Raw genomic sequence first — 23,318 nt, forward strand, 5'->3', positions numbered from 1 at the left:
GTGAAAATTTTTATGACTATATTTCGTTATGTTAAAACACATTTAAAGCTAAAGCTAAGAAAACTGGTACTGAATCTAAAGAAATATGTGTTAGGGGATGAAAGTTTGTATCGAAATATCACCACAAGAACTCAAAAGGCAGGTTTAACAAAGAGCTCAGATCCCATCTACCAGCATCGCTTTGTGGTCAGATGTACATTCGGTAAAGATCATGCTTCTATGGTCATAATCAGTGTGAAAAGTTTTGAAGACGTTGAAATTTGTGAACAGAAGAAAAATACGATTAAAAAAAATAGTGTGCAGACCATACAGTCTACGCCAGCAAAGCTGTGGGCGCTAAGCTACGGAATAGACACCGATCAGACAGAGCATTATAGCCACCTACCTAATAGCCGGCATGTACACCTTTGGCACGCAAACAGAAGCGACACGTCGTGGAATGGGAGCAATGAGGCCTCGGTAGGTCGCTGGAGAGAGTTAGCGCCACATCTGCACACGCAAGTCCCCTAACCCCCGTAAACACCGGGGAGCGGCCGATGAGCTCTGGCGCCACGTTCAGCCACTCCCCAGATGTATTCGATCAGGTTCAGATATGGCGAGTTGGGCCGGTCAACACGTCAACTGGAGCTCGCCAGTGTGTCCGTCGAACCACTTCGTCACACTCCCGGCCTTGTGACATGGCACGTTATCTCGTCGAAAAATGGCACTGCCGTCGGGAAACATGATCGTCGTAATGGGGTGTACCTGGTCTGCAACCAGTGCACGGTACACCTTGGCCGTCATGGTACCTTGCACGAACTCCAGTGGACCCGCGGATGCCCATGTGAATGTTCCCCAGAGTACAATGGAACTGCCACCAGCTTGTCTCCGTCCCACAGTACAGGTGTCAAGGAGCTGTTCCCCTAGAAGACTACGGATACGCGCCCTCCCATCAGCATGATGAAGAAGGTGTCGCCATTCATCAGACCATGCAACGCTCTATCGCTGAGCCAACGTCCAATGTCGATGATCACGTGCCATTTCATTAGTAGTTGGCGATGTCGTGGTATTAACATTGACACATGCATAGGTCGTCGGCTGCGGAGGCCCATCGCTGGCAGTGTTCGGTGCGCTGTGTGTTCAGACACACCTGTACTCTGCCCAGCATTAAAGTCTAATGTTAGTTCCGCCACAGTTCGCCGCCTGTCCTGTTTTATTAGTCTGCCCAGGCTACGACGCCCGGCATCTGTAATGAGGGATGGCCGCCTAATACCACGACGTCTGGATCACCCGACAAGTTGCCCAGTTTGCGAAGTTCTCGTGCCGAGCCTCCGGGTCACCAGAGTCTGTCCTCAGTAAAACTTGGATAGATCGCGCAACCTCACCATTCTACACACCGACAGCACGCTCACTAAAACCACATTCGCCGTGCGTGTGCCTGACTAGCAGTCATTTCTCGCCAGGTATGGACGGCTTTATGTCGATAGTAGCCCGGTGGTCATAATGTTCAGGCTGATCAGTGTATAGTAGTCTGAAATATTATAAATCTACTTTTGTGGGACTGTTTTCGAAATATGCAGCAAGATCTGCTGCGAAACTATTAACAGGACTTTCTAAATCTGACACATATTCCTTTGCTATTTGGCCTTGAGCCGGCCGCGGTGGTCTAGCGGTTCTGGCGCTGCAGTCTGGAACCGCGGGACTGCTACGGTCGCAGGTTCGAATCCTGCCTCGGGCATGGGTGTGTGTGATGTCCTTAGGTTAGTTAGGTTTAAGTAGTTCTAAGTTCTAGGGGACTTATGACCTAAGATGTTGAGTCCCATAGTGCTCAGAGCCATATTTGGCCTTGATTATGCAAAAGAACTTCTCGTTGTTTATGTAGATATATAGTTACTGCTAAGTCTCTGTATCGTCACGGGTAAAACTGTACCCTACTGAATGTTAGTAATATCATGATCATCATTTATTCGCACTCGCTTACTATGCAATACGTTTTCGAATGAATGAAACTGATTTTAACGTATAAAAGGCGAACATAACAGAAGGAAGACGACAAAAAATTTAAAGTTATACAACGTGCAACTGTTATGCTCCGGTGATCTTTCTGTCAACTTCGACTGCCGTGCCGGCCACTGTGGCCGAGCGCTTCTGGGCGCTTCATTCCGGAACCGCACTGCTGCTACGGTCGCAGGTTCGAATCCTGCCTCGGGCATGGATGTATGTGATGTCCTTAGGTTAGTTAGGTTTAAGCAGATCTAATTCTAGGGGACTGGTGACCTCAGATGTTAAGTCCCATAGTGCTTAGAGCCATTTGCACGATTATTTTGACTGCCGTTAATTGTTGCGTCTCAATCTACATATAAAAACGGTTTTCATGTTACCGATCGACAACTGTGCTAAAACTTACACGCACAGCTACCGAACAGTAAAGTGACGGAAGCTGAAACTGTTATTAGTCTGAGTGGTAGTAATGAGTTGTTCCTGTTATGGGCCATGAAATGAGTCATTACTCTTTTCCAAGCTAAATAATTGAAGCACAACACACTAACAGGAATACTGCAATGGTAGCTGTGCAACAGTTTGGTTATGCAGACTGGCGAACACATCATTTTGTCGAAAATTTTCGATTACTGGCTGTTCAGGATTAAGGAGTGGAGAGGCAATTCGTATTTTTCTGTATGAAGATCCAGTTGCTAATACTTGCACCAAGTTAGACATTTATCAACATCTCAACGGTTATTTACGAATTTTTAAAAAAATATAACACTGCAGCTAATTCATTGTCTATAAAAAAGTGCTGACAGATCATTAAGATGTGATATGAACGACAGGTGTCTTTTCATATTTTATGGGGTCAGAGTCGAAATCTCAGCTCCATCTTGGAAGGCTTAATTTCACTAAATTTCTGGTATGTATTTATTGCAGCACTGTGTGGAAATAGGAGTTAATTAAGATAAAATTTTCCTTTTATTATGACTCAGAAGTTGAACATTTCATGCAATGCTAGAAGGAAGAACGGTTAGGCCGCTCGTCGTTTAACACATCACTAGATTTTTAAAACTAAGCTCATTTTATGGTTTGAAAGGGAACCAGCAGTACACATTTTGAAAACTACGTCCGAGAATTCACTCGAAGTGACTTGGAGAAACCACAGATAAATAAAAATTGGTATCGTTGAACGTATATTTGAACTTCGCTGTTCGCTACGAATGGACCCGTCTCATAAACCATGCGGCACCTCGCGCTGTGAGTATGTTTTCGACGTACATAAAATGCTGCTCGATATTGATATACAGAATGTTTCTCTCTGCTTCTTTTTACGTAAGGCCAACGATAGCCGCTGTCCGAGGATATGGAAATTTCCTGTGTAGCTGTTACGTAACAGCGTCGCCAGCCAACCTCTCGAAAGCTGGTCGCTGAGAAGAAGAAGATGCCGGTAATTTGGAGGGGTCAGGGCCATCCATACGAGAGGGCTTGCAGGATAAATGTGTACAGCCCACTTTGAGAGCGTCCTAAATACCGTTTCTATTGTCTGCGGTGGATCTATCGTATTTGTAGTATTCAAGCCGAGGCATAAAGCCAGGCTGGTATAAGGTTTGTCCATAAGGTGAGAAAGGAAGTTATGGCTTGTGCGCACTTAACAGAAAAATGGATTTGCTTCTCCTGACTCGTCAGATTAAATTTCCCATTTTATTCCACCTAGTTCTATCTGTGAATGTTTGCGTGCACTTTACGTAGCCACTCATTTGTTAATGCTACATGTTTCGACGAGCTGTCCAGGTAACACGGCGTTGGATATCAATGAACGAAAACAGTGTTTACTGATACAATTTTGTGACGGCTGTGAAAATTCAGCACATTGGCTCTTAAATGTAGGCTCCAATAGCTAACAGCTTACTTGTTTCTTCTATAGAAGTAGCGTTGGCGTGCACAGGAGAGTCAGTTCGGCAAACTGCCTAAGAAATTTGGAAGTGGCATGGAAAAGTTGTAGCAGTAAATAAAATATCTGAGACGATCCAAAAGGCGTCCTTGTCTCGTTTTTGAAAACTGTACAAAGAAAGGTAGGGCTCCGGGTTTGAGTATAAAATTTTACACAATACCAGCGAGAAAATATTTGGAAAAATTGGAAATTAAGGTCTTATGGGACCAAACTGCTGAGGTCATCGGTCCCTAAGTCTACACACAGCTTAATCTAACTTAAACTAACTTACGCTATGGACAGCACACACACCCCTACCCGAGGGAGGACTCGAACCTCCGACGGGGGGAGCCGCACGGACCATGACAAGGCGCCTTACACCGTTCGGCTAACCCGCGCTGCGAGAAAATATTTCTTCTACAGCTTCAGTACGAAAACAATGTGAAAACATTAGCTTTTTTAGTCTACTTTTGTAACAGGAGGCATCAATATTTTTTAACAGCAGTTGGTAATGGGTACTAGTTATCCGCTATGGGTTTTCATGGCTCACTTGTGGATGGTTTGTCTAAGGACTGATTTTATAGACAATCATTGGCTCTTTTACTCAGTCATAAACATACTAAGCAGTGTCATCATAGTGTTTTATGTCAATCGATTAGTGTTAAAGAGCAGCGGAATTTAAATACCCATCCACTCGCCCTGATTTAGTTTCAAAAGATTTCCATTTGCTTCTGCATCGGCATAATACTCCGCAAGCACTGTCCAGTATGTGGTGGAAGGCAATACGTGCAAATATTTTCCCGAGTTTCGATTCTATTACATTCGCGCTTAGAAAGACGCAACAATAAGTGTTTGTGTGACTCGGCACGTGCAGTAATCTCACTAATTTTATTCTCGTATTCCTCAAAGGCGGATGAAGTGTTATACATTCTAACGGTTCTTTAAGTTCACTCAATGGGGTTATCAGAAAAACAACGCCCCTTTCCTTCATCACTTTTCATTTAATTTATCTATGCATGCCTGTCACCAAGAAACAGGGCGAGGTGATTAGCACTTGGACTCGCATTTGGGAGGACGACGTTTCAAATCTCAATTAGGCCATCCAAATTTACGTTTACCGTTGGTAGTTAAGTCGTTTAACGCAAATGCCGTGATATATCGTTAAAAAAAGGAAATGACTGATTTCTTTCCACATCCTTCCCCAAGTCAAGTTCCGTCTCTAATTACCTCGTCAACGACGTTACGTATAAACCCTAATCATCCTTTCTTCATTGAATATCTCTGCTACACAGTCGTATAGGCTATACCAAGGTCATAGCAAAAAGTCTCTTATAATGACTTCCATATATGTTGCCAGGTATACTTGTTAAAACACTAAAGCTGTTCTCACGAATACGTTGTACTGCAAGTCGTGGATGCGGTTTCCTTTTTAGATGCAAAGCAGTTTGTCAGAACTCCCTCATGAAATTAAGTCTTCCACTCATCTTCCTTACTATTCATTAGCTATGTTCGTTCCATTTCATACACTAGCTACTGAAACGATGTGACATGCTTCTGAAGCTTAACACGAATATTGTAAAATGATATTATGTTTCTTGTCTTTGCTGCGGGCATTATCTTGTATTTTCTCGATGCAGAAAAACAGTTTAATTGCCTAACTGCGGCAACGGAGTTGTAAATGATCGCAAGAGAACGAAATAAAAGTATCGGTAACCACGCCGCTGTTCTCGTACATTACTGCTGCACCATCGTTGTGTCACAGTTCCTGTTTATATATCTTTGCTTAGGTTCGCCACATGAAAAATTTAACAGCCTTGATCGCACTAAAAAATAAAATTACAACTTGCTAACTACCGGTTACGTTTGGCTAATAACCATCAAGGCTATGAAAATAAACAGAGAATTGTCTTTTACTTAATGTGGAATTCACAATCTTTGAAAAACACAGCTTGCTTAAAAAGAATAAAAATACAAAAATAGTAAAAAGAAAACCGCACTGTGCTTACTAATGAATCAGTACCAATGCGCAACGGTGGCATAGCATCATCGTTACTAGCAAGGAGACCATACGACTATCGGGTTTTTATAATTTTTTATGTTTATGATATATGAGATTTAGAACTCAAATATCAATCCTCTCAGAGCAATAGAATACATCCTTCAAAAATTGTCGCGAAAATCGACTTTAAAGCGTTTCGATGATATTAAATACGATAAAGTAAGGTTGATTTATTGATAAGTAGTGTGGCCTTGGTTTTTAAACAATGTTACGCGTTCTACGACCAGTACTGTGAAGCATAAAATATATGAAAGTGGAAAAATTCGGTAGCGTTCGAGCCATGTAATCGCTGGCACGAATTTCGTTTCGATCGTGGTTTTTTAGTTTTTTTTTCGTTTAGTTTGAATGTCAACTCATTTAATATCAAACTCATGAATGTATGGTAACTAACACATGTACAATTGTCTTTATTACCAAAAATGCGCGTATTCTTATTTCTAATTCCACATCACAGACAAAAATCAAGCTCTCATTGTAAACATAAATTCTTAATCATTGACCTTTATAAAAAGATTTTTAACCAAGATTGTTTCAATTAAAAAAATACAAATTAATTTTCTCCATCTTTATGTACTTTAAGGTTTGCGCAAATGCTTGTAGAAGATGCATCATTGTTTAAAATTTTTAATCCGCCATGAATATATTTTTGTTATCTTTATCAATATGTTTATATGCTTTATCAGTTACTTATATTCCAGAAACATGTATAACTTTAATTCAAGGATTATATTTTTCATCGATTAACACTAATACTTGTTTATCATTGTATGTTGGTGATTTTTATTTGAAAATATTATTTTTATTAGAAATTTTTTGTAATACAAATAATAATGAGAAATAATATTTTTATATCATCTAATATTTCAGCTACCTCTTATAGCATTTTTAAAGAATACAATACAGAAAATTGAACATTTAGCTACTATATAATTCTTTTATCTTAGTCATTGTTTTTCTATTAACTGGAAACGATTAAAACTAAAAAGTTTAAAAATGTGCAGCATTGAGAAATCGACTGATAATTTTAATTTAAGAAATTCACAAAAGATGGATATAGGACAATGTGGACAATGCTGTAACTAGTATCATAAAAATGTATAATAGTAAACGACTTCTGTGTGTATGTGGAAAATATATTTCTAAATGTTCTTGTAAGGAACATTTAAAAAAATTTCCAATGATGAATATCCGAAGATATTATTATGGATGGAGAACTTAAGAACACACTGAGTGTGATAGAAAACAAAAAATTAAAGATTTGATTGTTTTTACACAAATCCATCATTTAAAGACAAAACATACAAACAGATGTAAAAATTGTATTCGGGAATATAACAAAAGGAGATGTTTGTGGAAGTATCGGAATTAAGTTCAAATTCAGTTCCTCGACCCCATCACACCGACGAACGAAAACTGTACCACACAGCATCAATACTTTTACTAAAGCGATCTTACCATAGCTTATTACAGATGTTTGCAAAACGTCAAAGTCTATTTTCTCGAGAAGATTTATATTTGAGTTCTGAATTTCACGCACAATAAATATAAAAAATACAAACATCCGATCGGCGTGTGGTCTCTTTGAGAGTGTAACTCACATCATAGTTACTAAGAAATCGGAACGTAAGTACAAAGTTTGCTGGATCGTTTGTCTTCTCAAGGTTTCATACATCAACAGCCACACTTTGTCCAGTTTTTTACTACTGACGCGTTACACATAGTAGCGTTGGTATTGTGGCCAACATTTCACGTTGTTCCCCATTATTCAGCATAGCAAGTTAGTTCTTATTTTCATGTTTTGATACTTTTTAAATACTGTTTTTTTTAAACATTGCTAAGTTGACGTGAACTGAAAGGTATTATATTTTTATTTTCGTAGACCTGAAGATGGCTATTAGTCAACCGAAATCGGTAATAAGCAAGTTTTAATTTTTTATTGCGATCAGGAATACGGAAATGTTAACATATAATAAAGATCACTGTATCTCCTTCACCCGACGATGTCATGCTTTACGAACGTAATACTAGATGTTTGCCTTGGACAGTCAGAAAACGTCCCCCATATTGAATAACGCGTGGAAAATATTAATTCTGCGGAACCGACTTTGTTACCGCACAAAGACCTTGTCCGTATTTTTCTTCGACGAATGTTTCGATCGGTGCGTCAACCGTGCGTCTAACTCCGAGAGAGAATACTGCGAACGGTTCGCGCCAATTTGGCGAGCACGGGATTTCTGGTTTCGCAAGAGGCGACAGCAACGCGCAAACCGGTCAGGTGCCTCGCAGAAGTGCGGGCTTCAGAGCTGTATTCTGTCGTTCAGAACCAGTTGCGTGGCCAGCTGCGAGGAAAGTGAGGGTAATGTTCTCCGGAGCGCGGTGTATTCCGCGCAGCCATAGGAGGCCTGTGCGGGGCCAGTGCTCAGTGACCAGAGGACACTCCGGGAGCCACAGGGCACGTCGCCCTAGAAACGGCGGCTTCAAAAACGTCTTCCGATACCTCAATGTTAGTGCTCACTGAACCACCGTCATAAAGCTCTAAGGAGGAACGCATCCGTGTTGCAACCACGCTTCTCTCCATCTACAATTTTCGGCTGTAATTGCTGCAGTTCACACTTTGCAGTATACATTTTCTATGCCTTCGTCTTCAGTTTCTTGCCAGGATTTTTACTTCGAAGTTGTTCTTTACAAAGTTATGTGCCAGAGTAGCGAAATTAGTTGCCCATTTAATGTAGGAGTTATTTTCTGAAGGGTATTACTCTCCTTTCACGTTTATTTATTTTAACATTTTCCTTTTGATTTTTCCTGGTATTTTTGCCTTTCTCTCCAAGTCGACGTCTTTATTACATCTACATTTTAGTTTCACACTTCCGGAGAGCGCGCTCAAATCTACGTCCCAACTCTTACTGTTTATTTTCAGTTTCTATTTCTCCGCTTCCACTACACAAAACTATTGCTTAAAACAGTCCAAATAGATATCTGCATGAATTTCTTCCTTATTTAAATATCAAAGTGATTATTTGTTACTCTGTTACTTTTATTGCTGAAACATATTAAGTGATTTTAATTCTTGCAATACAAATTAGACATCATTTCTGTTAACCCGTAATGGTTGTAATAATAACTTTTTCTACTTTCTGCGACGCCGATCCTACACTCCGGCCTCGCAGTGTATGTGGAAGTAACTCTCCTCTCCGGTGTTGAGTATTGTTTTGCACAGTACTAACAAGCATTAGGAACTCGAGATAACTTTAGATATAGAAAAATATGGAAAAAGAAATATATTCCATATACTGTGCCTATTGCTTGTTTCTGTGAAGTACAACTGAATATAAAATTGAGACTCTATAAGTATATTGTATATAATTATGAGCGAGAAACCGCCACAATCCTAGAAACCAGTAGGGAAATAAAAACTTTTTTCATGAAACTTTTATGAACACGTTTTTATTTTTCGTAAAAGTGATCTGTATATTATGATGTTTGTTTTTACAGTTTTAATGTTATTTGTAATCCAAATAACTGGGTTATTGCGTAACTTTTCTTTGTTCCCGTATGTCAAACCAGACATGCATCACCAGTAATTTTCGTCGGCGCAAGGACCTTTAGAATGCTTCCAACATATTTTTGAGACAGCAACATTACAGCCCCAATATCTTCTAACGCAAACCACTGCACGTGTTTTGAGAAACGATTTTTGCAAAAAATCTTATGTTTCATTGTTTTTGTAAAAATTTAGAAGGAGAGCGATTAGTCGCAGCTTAGACAGAAGCACGTCACCTGATTTTCCCGGCGCGCTACCCGCTTCCTAAGATTGCGTGAGTCTTACCCATCCGGCACGCGTCGATGCTTCCATCCTATTCCCGCCCCCTCCCTCCTCCCCCCCCCCCTCCCTGCGCAACCAATCCAACTGCAGCACGAGACGGAAGAGAACGGAACCGGTTGTCTGTGAGGTCTCCATCTCCATCCGGAGTGCACTTTAGCGCGCACCTTTCTCCGGAGTCGCAGGTCTTCTTGTGCTACGCAAGAAAAACCTATTTACTAACACGTACTTCAAGGTGTGAAAAGGTCTAGGAAAAATGTGCTCCCAAGAAGGAGGCAGAGGTTTACGAAAAAATCATCATCGAATTCACACTTAGAATTTCGTAATGTAAAAAGTTTGCCGTGAGCTTACCAGCGTTATGAAAAATAGAATAAGCGACTGTGACGGTCCACTATTCGGTTTTGAGTTACGCTACAGCGGTCAAAAAGTAAATCACAACTATAGAGGTGCCTGCACATCACGTCGTCTGGCATACGTTAGAAAATATCTTGCATCTATTTTACAGCAGTTAATAGCACCTGTACAAAGGAGATGAACTTGAAGGCAATGTTATAGAAAGAGAAGAAGACGTAGATGAAGATGAGGTGGCCGATATGCTACTGAGACAAGAATATAACACAGCACTAAAAGACCTACGTCCAAACAAGACCCCTGGGGTAGACGACTCTCCGTCAGAACTGCTGATAGCCTTGCGAGAGCCAGCCATGACGAGAACACTCTTCCATCTGGTGTGCAAGGTGTATGAGATAGGCGAAATACTGTCAGGATTCATGAAGAATGTAACGATTCCGGTTACAAAGAAAGCAGGTGCTGGCAGGAGTGAATATTACCGAACTATCAGTTTAATAATTCACATTGCTAAATGCTAACACGAATTATTCACAGAAGAATGAAAAAAACTGGCAGAAGCCGACCTTGGTGAAGACTGGTTTGTATTCTAGAGAAACACAGGACATGTGAGGCAATATTGACTCTACGTGTTGTAAATTTGGAGAAAGATTTTGACAACGTCAATTCGAATACATTCTTCCAAATTCGGAAAGTAGCAGGAGTAAAACACAGGGAGCGAAAGGCTATTTACAGCTTGTACAGAAAACAGTCGGCAGCCGTAACAGTCGAGGGGTATGCAAGGGAAGCAATGGTGGAGAAGGGAGTGAGACATGTTTGTAGCCTATCCCAAACGTCCTGCAAACTCTAAAGGAAACCAAAGGAAATTTGGAGTAGGAACTATAGTTCATGGAGAAGAAATAAAAGCTTCGAGGTGTGCCGATGACACTGTAATTCTGTTAGAGACAGCAAAGGATGTGGAAGAGCAGTTGAAAGGAATGGACAGCGTCTTGAAAGGAAAATATAAGATGAACATCAACAAAAGCAAAACAAGATAATGCAATGTTGTCGAATTAAAGCAAGTGATGCTAAGGGAAATTATATTAATAAACGAAACAATAAAATCAGTAGATGAGTTTTGCTATTTGGGCAGTAAAATAAATGATGATGGCCGAAGTAGAGAGGCAATGGCAAGAAAACCGTGTCTCATTAACAGAAATTTGCTAACATCGAATATAAATTTAAGTGCACGGAGGATATTTCTGGAGGTATTTGTCTCAAGTGTAGCCATGTATGGAAGTGAAACATGGACGGTAAACAGTTTCGACAAGAAAAAAATAGATGCTTTTGAAATGTGATGTTACAGAAAAATAATGAAGATTGGATGGATAGATAGATCGCGTAACTAATGAGGAGGTACGGAATAGAATTGGAGACAAAAGGAATTCTTGGCACTACTTAAAGAAGTGTGTGGTTGATAAGATATATTCTGAGACATAAATGAATCACCAATTTAGTATTAGAGGGAAGTGTGTAGGGTAATCATCGCAGAGGGAGACCAAGAGATGAATACAGTATGTTGATTGAGAAGGATATAGGTTGCAGTAGTTATTCGGTATTGAAGAGGCTGGCGCAGGATAGAGTAGAATGGAGAGCTGTATCAAACCAATCTTCGGACTGAAGATCAAAGTAACAATTGGGTGTTTAGTAGATTCTCGCTCTCTTCCCCTACGCGAAGCGTCTACTGAATCTACACACAAGTAATTTGACACTCTAATGAAAGCATGTACACAGACACTGCACATTTTCTTTCCTCGCACGAATAACACTCTGCGTTGACGACAGCGCATTATAACGTTAAGTTCCTTCCTCCTCCTTACGGATTCTGAAGTAACCTTGATTCATCGTCGTACGTACACCAACGATAAATATCATTTGGAACCGTTGGTCATGTATTTAGTACGCGTGATTTTGTGTCACTCGGGCGACAGTTAGCGATGCTTGACAGCATCCTGGCAGCTAATAATGCCTACGTAAATGCAATCCTAGTCGGAAAAGTAGTTTTGCACTGTTTGAGGTGTTACAGAAATTCCTATAATTTTTTGAGTTATTACATTTTTTTCATTTTACGTACATTTTTTACTGTTGTACTCCTATAATGTTTTGAAGCATTTCTCGATAATTGAGGACCACAGAGATGAGTAAAGAGGAAATGAGCACTGTTAGTGTTTACCCGTTCCAGTCTCTCTCAAGTTTAATGCTTTTCACTGGGTTTGAAATTTCTTTCCAAATAGAAAACTCACCGAAATTTAAGGTAATAACGAGAAAGAACAAAAACACCAATTGCAGTTAAAATTATAGAGCTGTTAATATCTGCTATACAATTAGGATCTTGAATGGCACTTGAGGCTGACGTGGATTTGCATGGAAAGCTCGTCAACATACTATGTGTATACTAGAGGACAGATATAAATCGTAGAATAAATCATTAAGAACACATGCATATTTTTCTTCAAACAGTAGAAGTTTGTATGACTGACATTTGGAAACTAAAGCTGAAATTAAAATTCAAGCTTCAGAAATTTTTGTGTAACACACTTGGATACACTTTCTGAGGGAACTACAAGGAAGGACTTTAATCTTGGACAAAGTTATGAAACTTGCTTATGAGTAAGATAAACACAAACAACAGAATGTACTACGAATGTTTACAGAATGTCCTTGGACACAGATTGTCAGCAATGGCAACATATTGTGAACCAAAGAAGAACAAAGGACTTAGGGAGACAGAAGAATAAATGGGTATCGCCAATAGGTTTTGTCCTCACCTGACCTCTGACATGAGGGTTTACAATCTTTGAAACAGTGGCGATTCTCTACATCTTTCTTCGAACAGAGGGTTCATACTACTTTGACTATTCCTCTATCATTCCACTCCTCTATCATTCCTTTCCGTGCAAGCTCCGGATTACCATAATGATCTTCACTCCCTACGAAGGTGAGAGTCAACAAAATATTTTGGTATTCGGAGGAGAATGATGGTGGTCGAAATTTCGTGAAAAGATTTCACCGCAACGAGAAAACGGCTTCGTTTTAACAATAGTAACCCGACTCACTAATCATATACATGACACTTTCCCTTATTTCGTGAACATTTTTGATGTCCACCGTCAATCATATCTGCTAAGGCTACCATATAGCGCAGTTATGCTCCAGAAGAGGATGAACAAATGTAATTCAGAGAGTTTCTTTAATAGATTTGTTGCACATATTGTTCTATCGATGAAACAATCTATGGTACGCCTTTCCCATAATATTTTATATGTGATAGTTTGAATCTAAGTCTCTTTTCTTTGTGATGGTTTGAATTTAAGTTTCCGTAACTATGATCCCTAGGTTTATTAGTAGTATCAACAACATTTAAATTGGAGTTACTTATCGTGTAACACAATTTAAGGTGAATTTTTAGTACTCATATTGAAGACATTGCAATTTTTACTGTCCAGGATAAATTGCCGCTTTTCACACTATGCAGATATCTTGTCTAAATAATTTTGCAATTTATTTTAATCTTCTGATGACTTTACTAGACAATATATGACATCATAATCTACAAACAAAGAAGTCTGATCAGATTGTCTCGGATACGGTTAAAAAATTAAGAATAGCAGAAGGTCTGTAATGCTTCGTGGAGGAATCTCAGGCGATAGTAGTTGACTTTCTGCCAGTTTCTGCGCGCTATGACGTCTGTGACCTAAAATCACCGAAAGTATGTAAAGATATGATTTGTTGCGAAACAATAGAATTTTCTTCTTGGCAGAGACTTTTCAACACAACAGAATGCACTACGCGATGAGAGCGGTCATATACTCTGATGGATGAAGTACATAGGTGTCCTGTTGGACTGAAGTTTGGCTGACGAAGTAAAGTGACCGTGCGGTACTTTCTCCCGCGGTCAAGGCGTAACCGCCCTTAAGTACCGGGTACCTGCACCTCAGAGGTCACGGACATGAACATGCCTAGGTTTCGGAGTATCCCTCCGCCGCTAACCACGTCAAGGACGCACATTAATTTAGTCCTGTGCGGTAGCACGCACGGTGCATGAGGAGGAAGGATCGGCATTCCAAAAGATGACAGAAGGGGTCATTTGAAGCAAGTATGTTCTAAGCGACAGTGCATTTTACGAATATTGAATTTTTCTGCTAGTAGCGCATAGTTTCCATCTATATTAACTAAACTCTACTTAGAAAGCCATTCAGCTATTAGTAGTCCTTCCGCTGTGTGCACAAAATACAATATATTTCCAGCGTTATATAATGGCTTCCAGTGAACCATAACCTCTAATAGCAGAATTATTTCATTGGTGGCTGCAGTACCATTATTTAGCCTTCAAACTCTCCAGACCAAACGTCATGGTTGCAAGAAATGAACTGCTATGTATCATCGTAACTACTATTGTTGGCCGTAGAGCGGTCATTCACTACTGTTGAACAACAGTCAACACATAATCTTGTCCTCTGAATGTAAAGATGTAAAGTAGCTGACGGTAAACTTAAATAAAATTTGTGGACTGTTTACAATAAACTAGGAACTGCAGGCAGTTTATTTACAGCTCTTGTAATTGTGTGATGTATTGTTCCTCAATTTGTTGAGACCTGTTGGAACTGTATTAGTAACTAAGTATATTTATGGTCTGGAAAATAAATATTTATCACCAAACACTTTTGTGACTTGCAAGTAGGAAATGTATGGTTGTAAGCAGCTGACACAGTACCGTATTTATAAAAGTTCTGAATCAACAATAAAAACCTGCGGCACTCCCCTACCAACAGTAAGTAACAAAGTTACATCGCCGTACTGAAACGGAATACTGTCACAAACTATAAAGCGTCAAAGTCTACAATGTACACATCCGAAAAGTCGATAGAGACGGCGACCATTTCGAAACCTAGGACGACTTTACGTCGTGTCGTTCCTTTCGATCAACGTTTCCATTCAGCTTGTTTAACTGGATTTCCCAATTAGTTCCTCAGCTTTCAGTATACATGTAGTCATTTACAAATTCAGGACCAAACACGTTTCAGTGCCATTTTATAGTTACTGCCAAGAACTGACCGAAGATTACTTACACGGAACTCAAGTTCAACTAGGAAAATAACTACCACATAAAGAAGCCCCTTCCTAAGTTCATAACTTACTCACAACTTCCCGACGATTGACAGCTCATCTCGGAAGGAGTTTGTATTGTACGATTTGTTCACCTGACCACTTAAACCAGTCGTTAAATTACCCCCCGTTGGTATTCCACAAGGTGAAGGTCAGCCAGTCGCAAAGTATTGTCGTGGCCGGGGAATTTCCGCCTGCTCCATCACAAAGAATTCCGATGCTTGATATAAGAAATTTAAAATTGTACTTTCATATTTAACAGTTGCATATAAGAAACATGATATATTTAAAATACTGTGAAATGCACTTGATAGCTGAAGACAAGAACAGGCATTCTGTTGTAGATTTATAGCGCAAAGAAATATCAGTCGACCGTTTCGAAAGCATTCTTTCCCACGATGAGATGTTGATGAAGTCTGAGTGCGAGTGGGACGTTTGGAATGTACTGGATATCCGTCAACGCAATACTGCGAATAAAAGTGTTTCCTGTTTTATAAGCAATTGCTAACTTCATTCGACTGTATATTACGGCGCTGAAATAGAAGTTTGCAGGCAGTTATCAAAATAACAGAACACCTGAGCTGACATAATTGACATGTATTTCACAACCGTTAACATGCAGCACTGAATCACTGAGGAATGGATAGTGGTACTCTTAAATAGCTTACTAAATAATCAAGTACTTTTTGTCATACAGCGCAGTACTCACTTCCATCAACGATATTTTTGGGTATGTGTGCGTGTGTTTATGTATGGGGTGAGGAGGAGGAATTTACATCAGCTTCTTCGCCCTAGGCCGACTAGATATTCGATACGTATAATTATTATTATATTTTTAATAATGTCTACTTCCACAATGGAGACTGGAATAACTGAATGTAACTGACATCCATATTTAAAGACACAGGGCGGAAGAATAATATAGGGCGGAAGAATGATATACAGAACAACAGGAAAGAAAATTGAGGATCTGTTAAATGACGATCAGTTTGACTTTACGAAAGGTAAAGGTAACAGAGACGCAGTTCTGACTGAAGAAAAATCAAGAAACGTTCATAGGATTTGACGACCTTGAAAAAAAGTTCGACATTGTAAACTAGATGTTCGCAATTCTGAGAGAAATAGAGGTAGGCTATAGCAAAAGAGAATGTGTACAAGAACCAAGAGGAAACAATGTGAGTTGAAGACCAAGAGCGAAGTGTTCGGATTTAAAATATGCAAGACGGGGATGTAGCATTTCGTGCCTACCGTTCAATCTATACATCGACGAGGCAACGGCAGAAATAAAGGAAAGATTCACGAATGCGATTATATTTGAAGGAGAAAGGATATCAATGATAAGGTTAACTGATGACAATGAAGAAGAATTACAGGATCTGTCGAATTGAATGAACAATCTAACGAGTACTGAATATGGATTGACAGTAAATCGGTGAAAGACGTAAGTAATAACAAGTAGCAGACATGAGTACAGCGAGAAACTTAACATCAGAACTGATGACCACGAGGTTGATGAACGAATTCTGCTACCTAGACAGCAAAATAACTGATGATGACGGAGCGACGAGGACATAAAAAGCAGACTAGCACTAGCAAAAAGGGCATTTCTGGCCAAGAAAAGTCTACAAGTATCTGTGGGAAATCAGAAAAGAGTCGAAGCATTTGAGATATGGTGCTACAGACGAATATTGAAAATTAGGTGGACTGAAAGGGTAGAAATGAGGTGGTTCTCCACGGAATCAGTGAGGATAGGAATATACGGAAAACAATGACAGAAAGAAGGGACAGGATGATAGGACGTATGTTAAGATATCAAGGAATAGTTTCCTTAGTACTACAGGGAGATGTAGAGGGTAGAAACTATACACGGGGACAGAGACAGGATTACACCCCGCAAATAAATGAGTGATACTCGGAAATGTAACGGTTGTCAGTGGAGAGAAATTCATGGCGGGCCGCATCAAACCAGTCAGAAGACTGATGTCACAAAAAAAGGGGCGGTCCAATAATTTTAAGCTACTCTCTGTTGAAGGTGAGTACAAACGTATAGACGGACTTTCCAAGGTTCATCGAGGTTGAGTAGTGCTTGTTTGGATCTAATCGACTAGTGGTCTCCAGTGGCCAGTTACAGGCAGTAAGTTTGTTTCGCTGCGTAACAAAGACTGTTTCCTCACATCAGCTGTTGAATATTTCACCCATCTTGATCGCGAAATGTTGTACATTAATTCAACATAGAGTACTTTAAACATTCCGTACCGTTAACTGTTGTGTTGACCGGTAACAAGGTTGCTGGGGTACTCTGTTTAACTTTCTGTCACACCTACTTTCTTAATGTAGTTTTAGGCGATTTTCCGCATGTGCACAGAAAAATATCGGGTCGTTGGCCTATCTATGCCTCAGGAACGCTACGCAAACTCAGTCAACACGAAAACAAACACAGCCGAGTAAACAATGGTATCGTGACAGCAACGATCTATGCCTGCAAATTAACTGTAATTCCAAAATCTGAGATTATCGAGTGTCTGTGATATGAGGGTGGGAATAATACGAGATAGTGATAGTGTAATACGAGATAGTGATAGTGACACGTACAACGAGCTGTTACAACAACTAAGTACCGTCAATTTAAATCACATTTCAAGAGTTATTACCAATAGTAAATTTGATTGTAACCTGGAGTGGAGTCTAAACAACTTTTGCCGCAGTAATAAACTGATTTAAAAACATGCAACGGGACCTTTAGCATGCATAAATACGTGTAACCTAATTTGCAGACAGCAAAACATATTACCATGACCCGTAGGAGAGGAATAATAAAAGCGAACGAAACGATACAGGCAGGCAAAGGTAACGTCAGCACAGGAGTATTAAAATTTTCAGTAAATCAGATTACAATAATATATGGTAGTTCGTCCAGTGTAATGCAATGGTCATGACTGGGTACGTGCGGAGTGCAGGGTCACGGCTAGCGTAGCTACTTAACATTGCGTTGCGGGTTGCGGAGTTTCAGGGGACACGGTGATACTGAGCAGTCTCGCTTGCTATGTCGTGAAAGATTTTTGCGGAGTTTCGTGAAGAAGGATCGACCTGGAAGAGAACACGATTTCAGAAGTTAATTTTTTGCTAGAAAGGACTTACTTCTTCTATCGTGTCAGCATGAAATACAGAACTTCTACACTCGATAATGCAGAAAATTTCGAAGAAAGTACCAGTAAGGTAAGCGCTAGATGTGATATAGCGTATGTTACTCGAAAACCATAAATAGTATGCTTATTATGTCATTAATTAATCTAATTTATGAAATGAATAAATAAAAATAAGATATATTTTGTGTGCAAAATATGAAATTTTTCAGCGCATTTCACGACGGACTGTAAGTTAAGAGTTTGCATTCGTTCCCGGAAGTTTCGTGCTTCAAGTCGTTGTCCAGCCATCTAGATCCAACGCCTATTTTGCAGGAGGTTTCCAACAGCAGTAAAAAATATTTTTAAATGCATGACACAGAGTTGTATTAATGACTTTTGTCACAATCGGTTTCGGTACTTCAGTTTGTACTCTGTATTCGTATCAGCCAAAAACATTAGAGATACCGAGAAGATGGGACATTACCGAAACATACTGCAACAAAAACACAGATCTGTGCAATGCATTTCAAATAATATATCTAGATTTCAGTTTTCAGGGCCTTTCCTAAAGGCGAATGTTGGGATGGCTCGTTCTGCGTCCTTCTTCAACCCGCCTATAATAACCTTGTCGTAGATGGAACATGAAACCCTGATCTTCCTTTTTATCCATTTACCACTTGAATCATAATGTTCTCTGAAATTCGTCAGACCTGTGCTTGAAACCATTTACGATCATGACTCACTCAGGTGAGCACTAGCCCGTCTGCGACCGTCTCTGTGTTGAGCTGTACTTGTGTGAGTCACCTGAGGCGAAAATTTCATTCTCTTACGGCAGTTTCTCGACGGTAGTCAAGGCTTTACAATATCGCGATTTCAGTATTGTTGGGTCAACTCGGCAGTCACAGGAATAACTGAGGAACCCAGCAAAATTATAATGAGAGATTTAGTTGTTAACTTCATAACTGGGTCAACAGCCATCAAATACTGGTTATCCATTTCACTACCATTGTCACGTATGTATCCCACAATAGATTATCAATTTAGAAAATTTGCTGAATTTTATTGCTATCAATGCACTACTACTAAGTAGAAGCCTGCTAATGCCTTGGAAAATCATTATAATTCAATTTTGGTCCTGTAGGTGGGACTGTCAGCAAGTTTCATTGTTAAGCCTCTGCTCAGTACTCTCGCATCGAATTACTTCGCCTCAACAGAGGAAACCCAATGAACATATGTACAAAGCGAGCTGTTGTCACGTCTTAGTCGACATTTCTTGTCAACGGATCGCATGCATCTATACTGATGTGATGAAAGTCATGAGATACCTCATAATATCGTGTCAGACCTTTTCTTGGCTGGCCCGGTGCAGCAACTCCATGTAGCACGGATTCAAAAGGTTGTTCGAAGTCCCTTGCATAAAAATTTAGCCATGCTACCTCTGTAGCCGTCCAAAATCGCGAAAGTGCTGCATGTGCATGATTTTGCGCACCAACTGACTTCATATGTCCAGTAATATATGATGGGATTCCCATCAGACGATTTGAGTGGCCAAATCATTTGCTCGCATTGTTCCAAATGTTCTCACATGACGCAGTGTCACCCATAAAAATTTGTCTTTGTTTGGGAACAGGAAGTTCATGAATGACTGCAAGTGGTCTCCAAGTAGCCGAACATTACCATAGCCACTCAATGATCGGTTCATTTTAACCAGAGGATCCAGTCCAATCCTTTGAAACATAGCCCACACCATGATAAAGCCACTACCAGCATGCACCGTGCCTTGTTGTCATCTTGGATCGACGGCTTCGTGGGGTCTGCATCACACTCTAGCCCTACCATCAGCTCTTAACCCCTGAAAACGGGACTCATCTGACCAGGCCCTCAGCTTTGCCATAGGCTAGGGACCAACTGATATGGACACGAACCCAGGAAAAGCGCTGTATGTGATGTCGTACTGTTAGCAAAGGCAGTCGCCTCGTTTGTCTGTTGTCATAGTCTTTCGGCAGTTGTTTTCCGCAGTGTTGCTTGTCTGTTAGCACCGACAACTGTACCCAAACGCCGCTGTTCTCTGTCGATAAGTGAAGGCCGTCGGCCGCCATTGCGTTGTCCGTGATGAGAGGTTATACCTGAAATTTGGAGTTCTCGGCACACTCTTGACGTGTGGATCGCAGAATATTGAATTGTCTAACTACCCGAAATGGAATAACGCATGCCTCTAGCTCCAACTATCATTCTGCGTTCAGAGTCTGTTAATTCCCGTCGTGAGGACGTTTGTGTATTGAGGTTTGCTGCGTCACAAGCGGTGCTCATACTGAGCATCCGCAATGTGGATTAAATATTTGAAGAGATGCTCCATCGGCGAATGTGTGTCTGTTTTCTGTATGTCGTGTAGTCTCCTGAAACTCGGAGGTAATCCTGTACCTCCCATCCGTCCCTGCGTTGGAAAACGAAACGGCCTCAAATATTTTATTCATATTGATACTTTCGGCTACAGCATTAATTAAAATAAACAATGACTTTGACATTGAAGAAATGAAATTAAATAAGTTAACATGAATAGAGAGGAACTGTTTAGATGCTCGTTTGTATTTTTGTACTCAGTAGATTACTATCACTTAATTTAAAAGCTCTTCCTATTAATTAAGAGAAGACACGTGTCCTAAGAGTCTGTAACTGTATATATTACTTTTATTTTGTACTGAATAGTTTCAACTACATGGCGACTATCAAGCATTTGAATGTAAGTGGTTGTATCCTGATCAGTTCCCCTAGTAGAGAAATATGTTCACCCATTTAATATTTCTGTAACATGTAACTGACGACATGGAGCTCTGAAACTTGTAGCAGTTGGTAATATCACCTTACGGAAAGTGAGGAAATTGTTGACTTGTGTATCTTTGGCTTTACATGGAGTCTTTACGTAGATAAGTTACTAGTTCAGTATGTCGTATAAGATACGCTGTAAGCGAAGAGAGGGTTTGTAGACTATAAGTGGAGCCAAAAAATAAAATATTAGAAAGAACGCCGTTGTCGAACCGTGAAATGTTTCCGTGAAAAACGTAACAGCGACACATGTGCTCACTTAATTGCTAATAAAAGCCTTTAAATTAAGACAAGAGTAATCTACAGAGGAAACAAATATAAACGAGTAGGGAAATAATAGCTCTGTCTCCGCGTTACTGTACTCAATGGCCGTTTTGTGTAATGCTTGTATTGAGTGCCCTAGTTCTACCAGATAGAGAGTTAAGGAGAATACGTGAGGAGTCCCTGTGTTCACTGCAGCAGTGCAGAACACAAAGGCACAGCGAGTTGCAGTCGGTGAGAGGGACGCAGGCCAGAATATGCTGAATAGCCGTAGAAAGTGCTGCCGAGAGGCAGGCGGAGACAGGCCCAACATCGCGTGGTCTGGTGTGAGTGAGTGAGAGAGAGAGAGAGAGAGAGAGAGAGGTGAGGCTCAAATGCAAGGATATCGGGACCGGTGCTCGCTAGAGCAGAGCCCTGACGCCTGTCCTTGTGCCCATAACACAGAAATACTTGTAGCCAACACAAAAAGTTAAAGCAGCTCTAGAGCTCACACTAGCCTAGTCATCACTCACGGCGGCCACTTAACGCACTTCATCACTTACCTGTCTTCCTTCAGCTGTTTACGTGAAAGCAGTAGTCCAGAACCTTGCTGCAGCGTGAATTTCTGAATTTTAAAACATTTATATAAAACTGACAAATAAAAAACTGGAATGATGAATGAGTTTACGAGTCTTAAAATATGTAACGCATGTAGCCGTATCTTTCGATTGCATTGGCTTAGAACTTAAATGTTTTACATAGCCAAGGGACCAAAAGACCTTGGTGTTTCACATTGCCGGCCGGAGTGGCCGAGCGGTTCTAGGCGCTACAGTTCGGAACCCCGCGACCGCTACGGTCGCAGGTTTGAATCCTGCCTCGGGCATGGATGTGTGTGATGTCCTTAGGTTAGTTAGGTTGAAGTAGTTCTAAGTTCTAGGGTACTGATGACCACAGAAGTTAAGTCCCATAGTGCTCAGAGCCATTTGAACCATTTGTTTCTCATAACTTTTAACTTGATACCTCTAACCGCTCCTGAGAAAAAGGAATCTTAAGAGAACGGGTTCCGTTTTAATCCAATGAGGTACGGAGCCTAAAGAAATGCACCAAATCCATAGAAACGCCAGTAAGAAAAAATACAGTGAGTTGGTAAACTTAAATACCTTGGAGGAATCGTATCACAGAATAGACTAGGAAAACTTGCAACAGACGTATGAGTTAATAACATGAAAAGAACATATGGTTTGACAAAACGACATCTACCATAAGAAATTCATATACAGAAAAAATCTAAAGAGCAACACCACAGTGGTATCACCAAAACGTTTAAGTGCATGTGAATACTTAACGATGAATTATAAGCTCGGTAGAATAAAGGTACCTGAAAGACAGATTATAAAAAAATAACATATGCAATACAAACTACAGATGCTTGGAAAAGGAGAAGTAACCAGGAGTTCTATAAAAACACAAAGAAAAAAAATCAGAAGCAGTGGCAAAGCGAAGATTAATATTCTTTTGACACCTCTATCGACTGAATGAGAAGAGGCTAACGAAAGAAACTTCCTGTATTTCTGGTAAAATAAAGTGATAATGACATGAATTACAGAATAAGAACAGATCTATAAAATAATTAATTTAGAAGGCTTTCGAGGCAGTAGAAATAAGAAATACGCAACGAAATTCACAGAAGAAAGGAAACTAAAACATGGAGAAGATAAAGGAATACTTAAAAAAAATATGAAACGGAGAAATAAGAGGAAATTGGTACGTGTTCTACTTGGGAGTACGAAGATAAAAAATCAGCACATCAGTGCATCATCACACACTCTATTTTCTGCTCGTACTGTAAAGAACTATCCT

At 40.1% G+C, this 23,318-nt stretch overlaps 1 protein-coding gene and 1 long non-coding RNA gene across 2 annotated transcripts in view; one reads left to right on the plus strand and one right to left on the minus strand.

The window, feature by feature from the left end:
- LOC126101100 (scavenger receptor class B member 1) overlaps nucleotides 1-23,318 on the minus strand; it is a 414,784-nt gene that overhangs the window by 335,222 nt on the left and 56,244 nt on the right. The window lies entirely within an intron of this gene.
- Nucleotides 1-23,318, plus strand: part of LOC126101101 (uncharacterized) — a 341,158-nt gene that overhangs the window by 86,558 nt on the left and 231,282 nt on the right. The gene's annotated exons all lie outside the window — the stretch shown is intronic.

Source organism: Schistocerca cancellata, chromosome 9 (assembly GCF_023864275.1).
Source record: "Schistocerca cancellata isolate TAMUIC-IGC-003103 chromosome 9, iqSchCanc2.1, whole genome shotgun sequence".
Classification (NCBI taxonomy): Eukaryota; Metazoa; Arthropoda; class Insecta; order Orthoptera; family Acrididae; genus Schistocerca; species Schistocerca cancellata.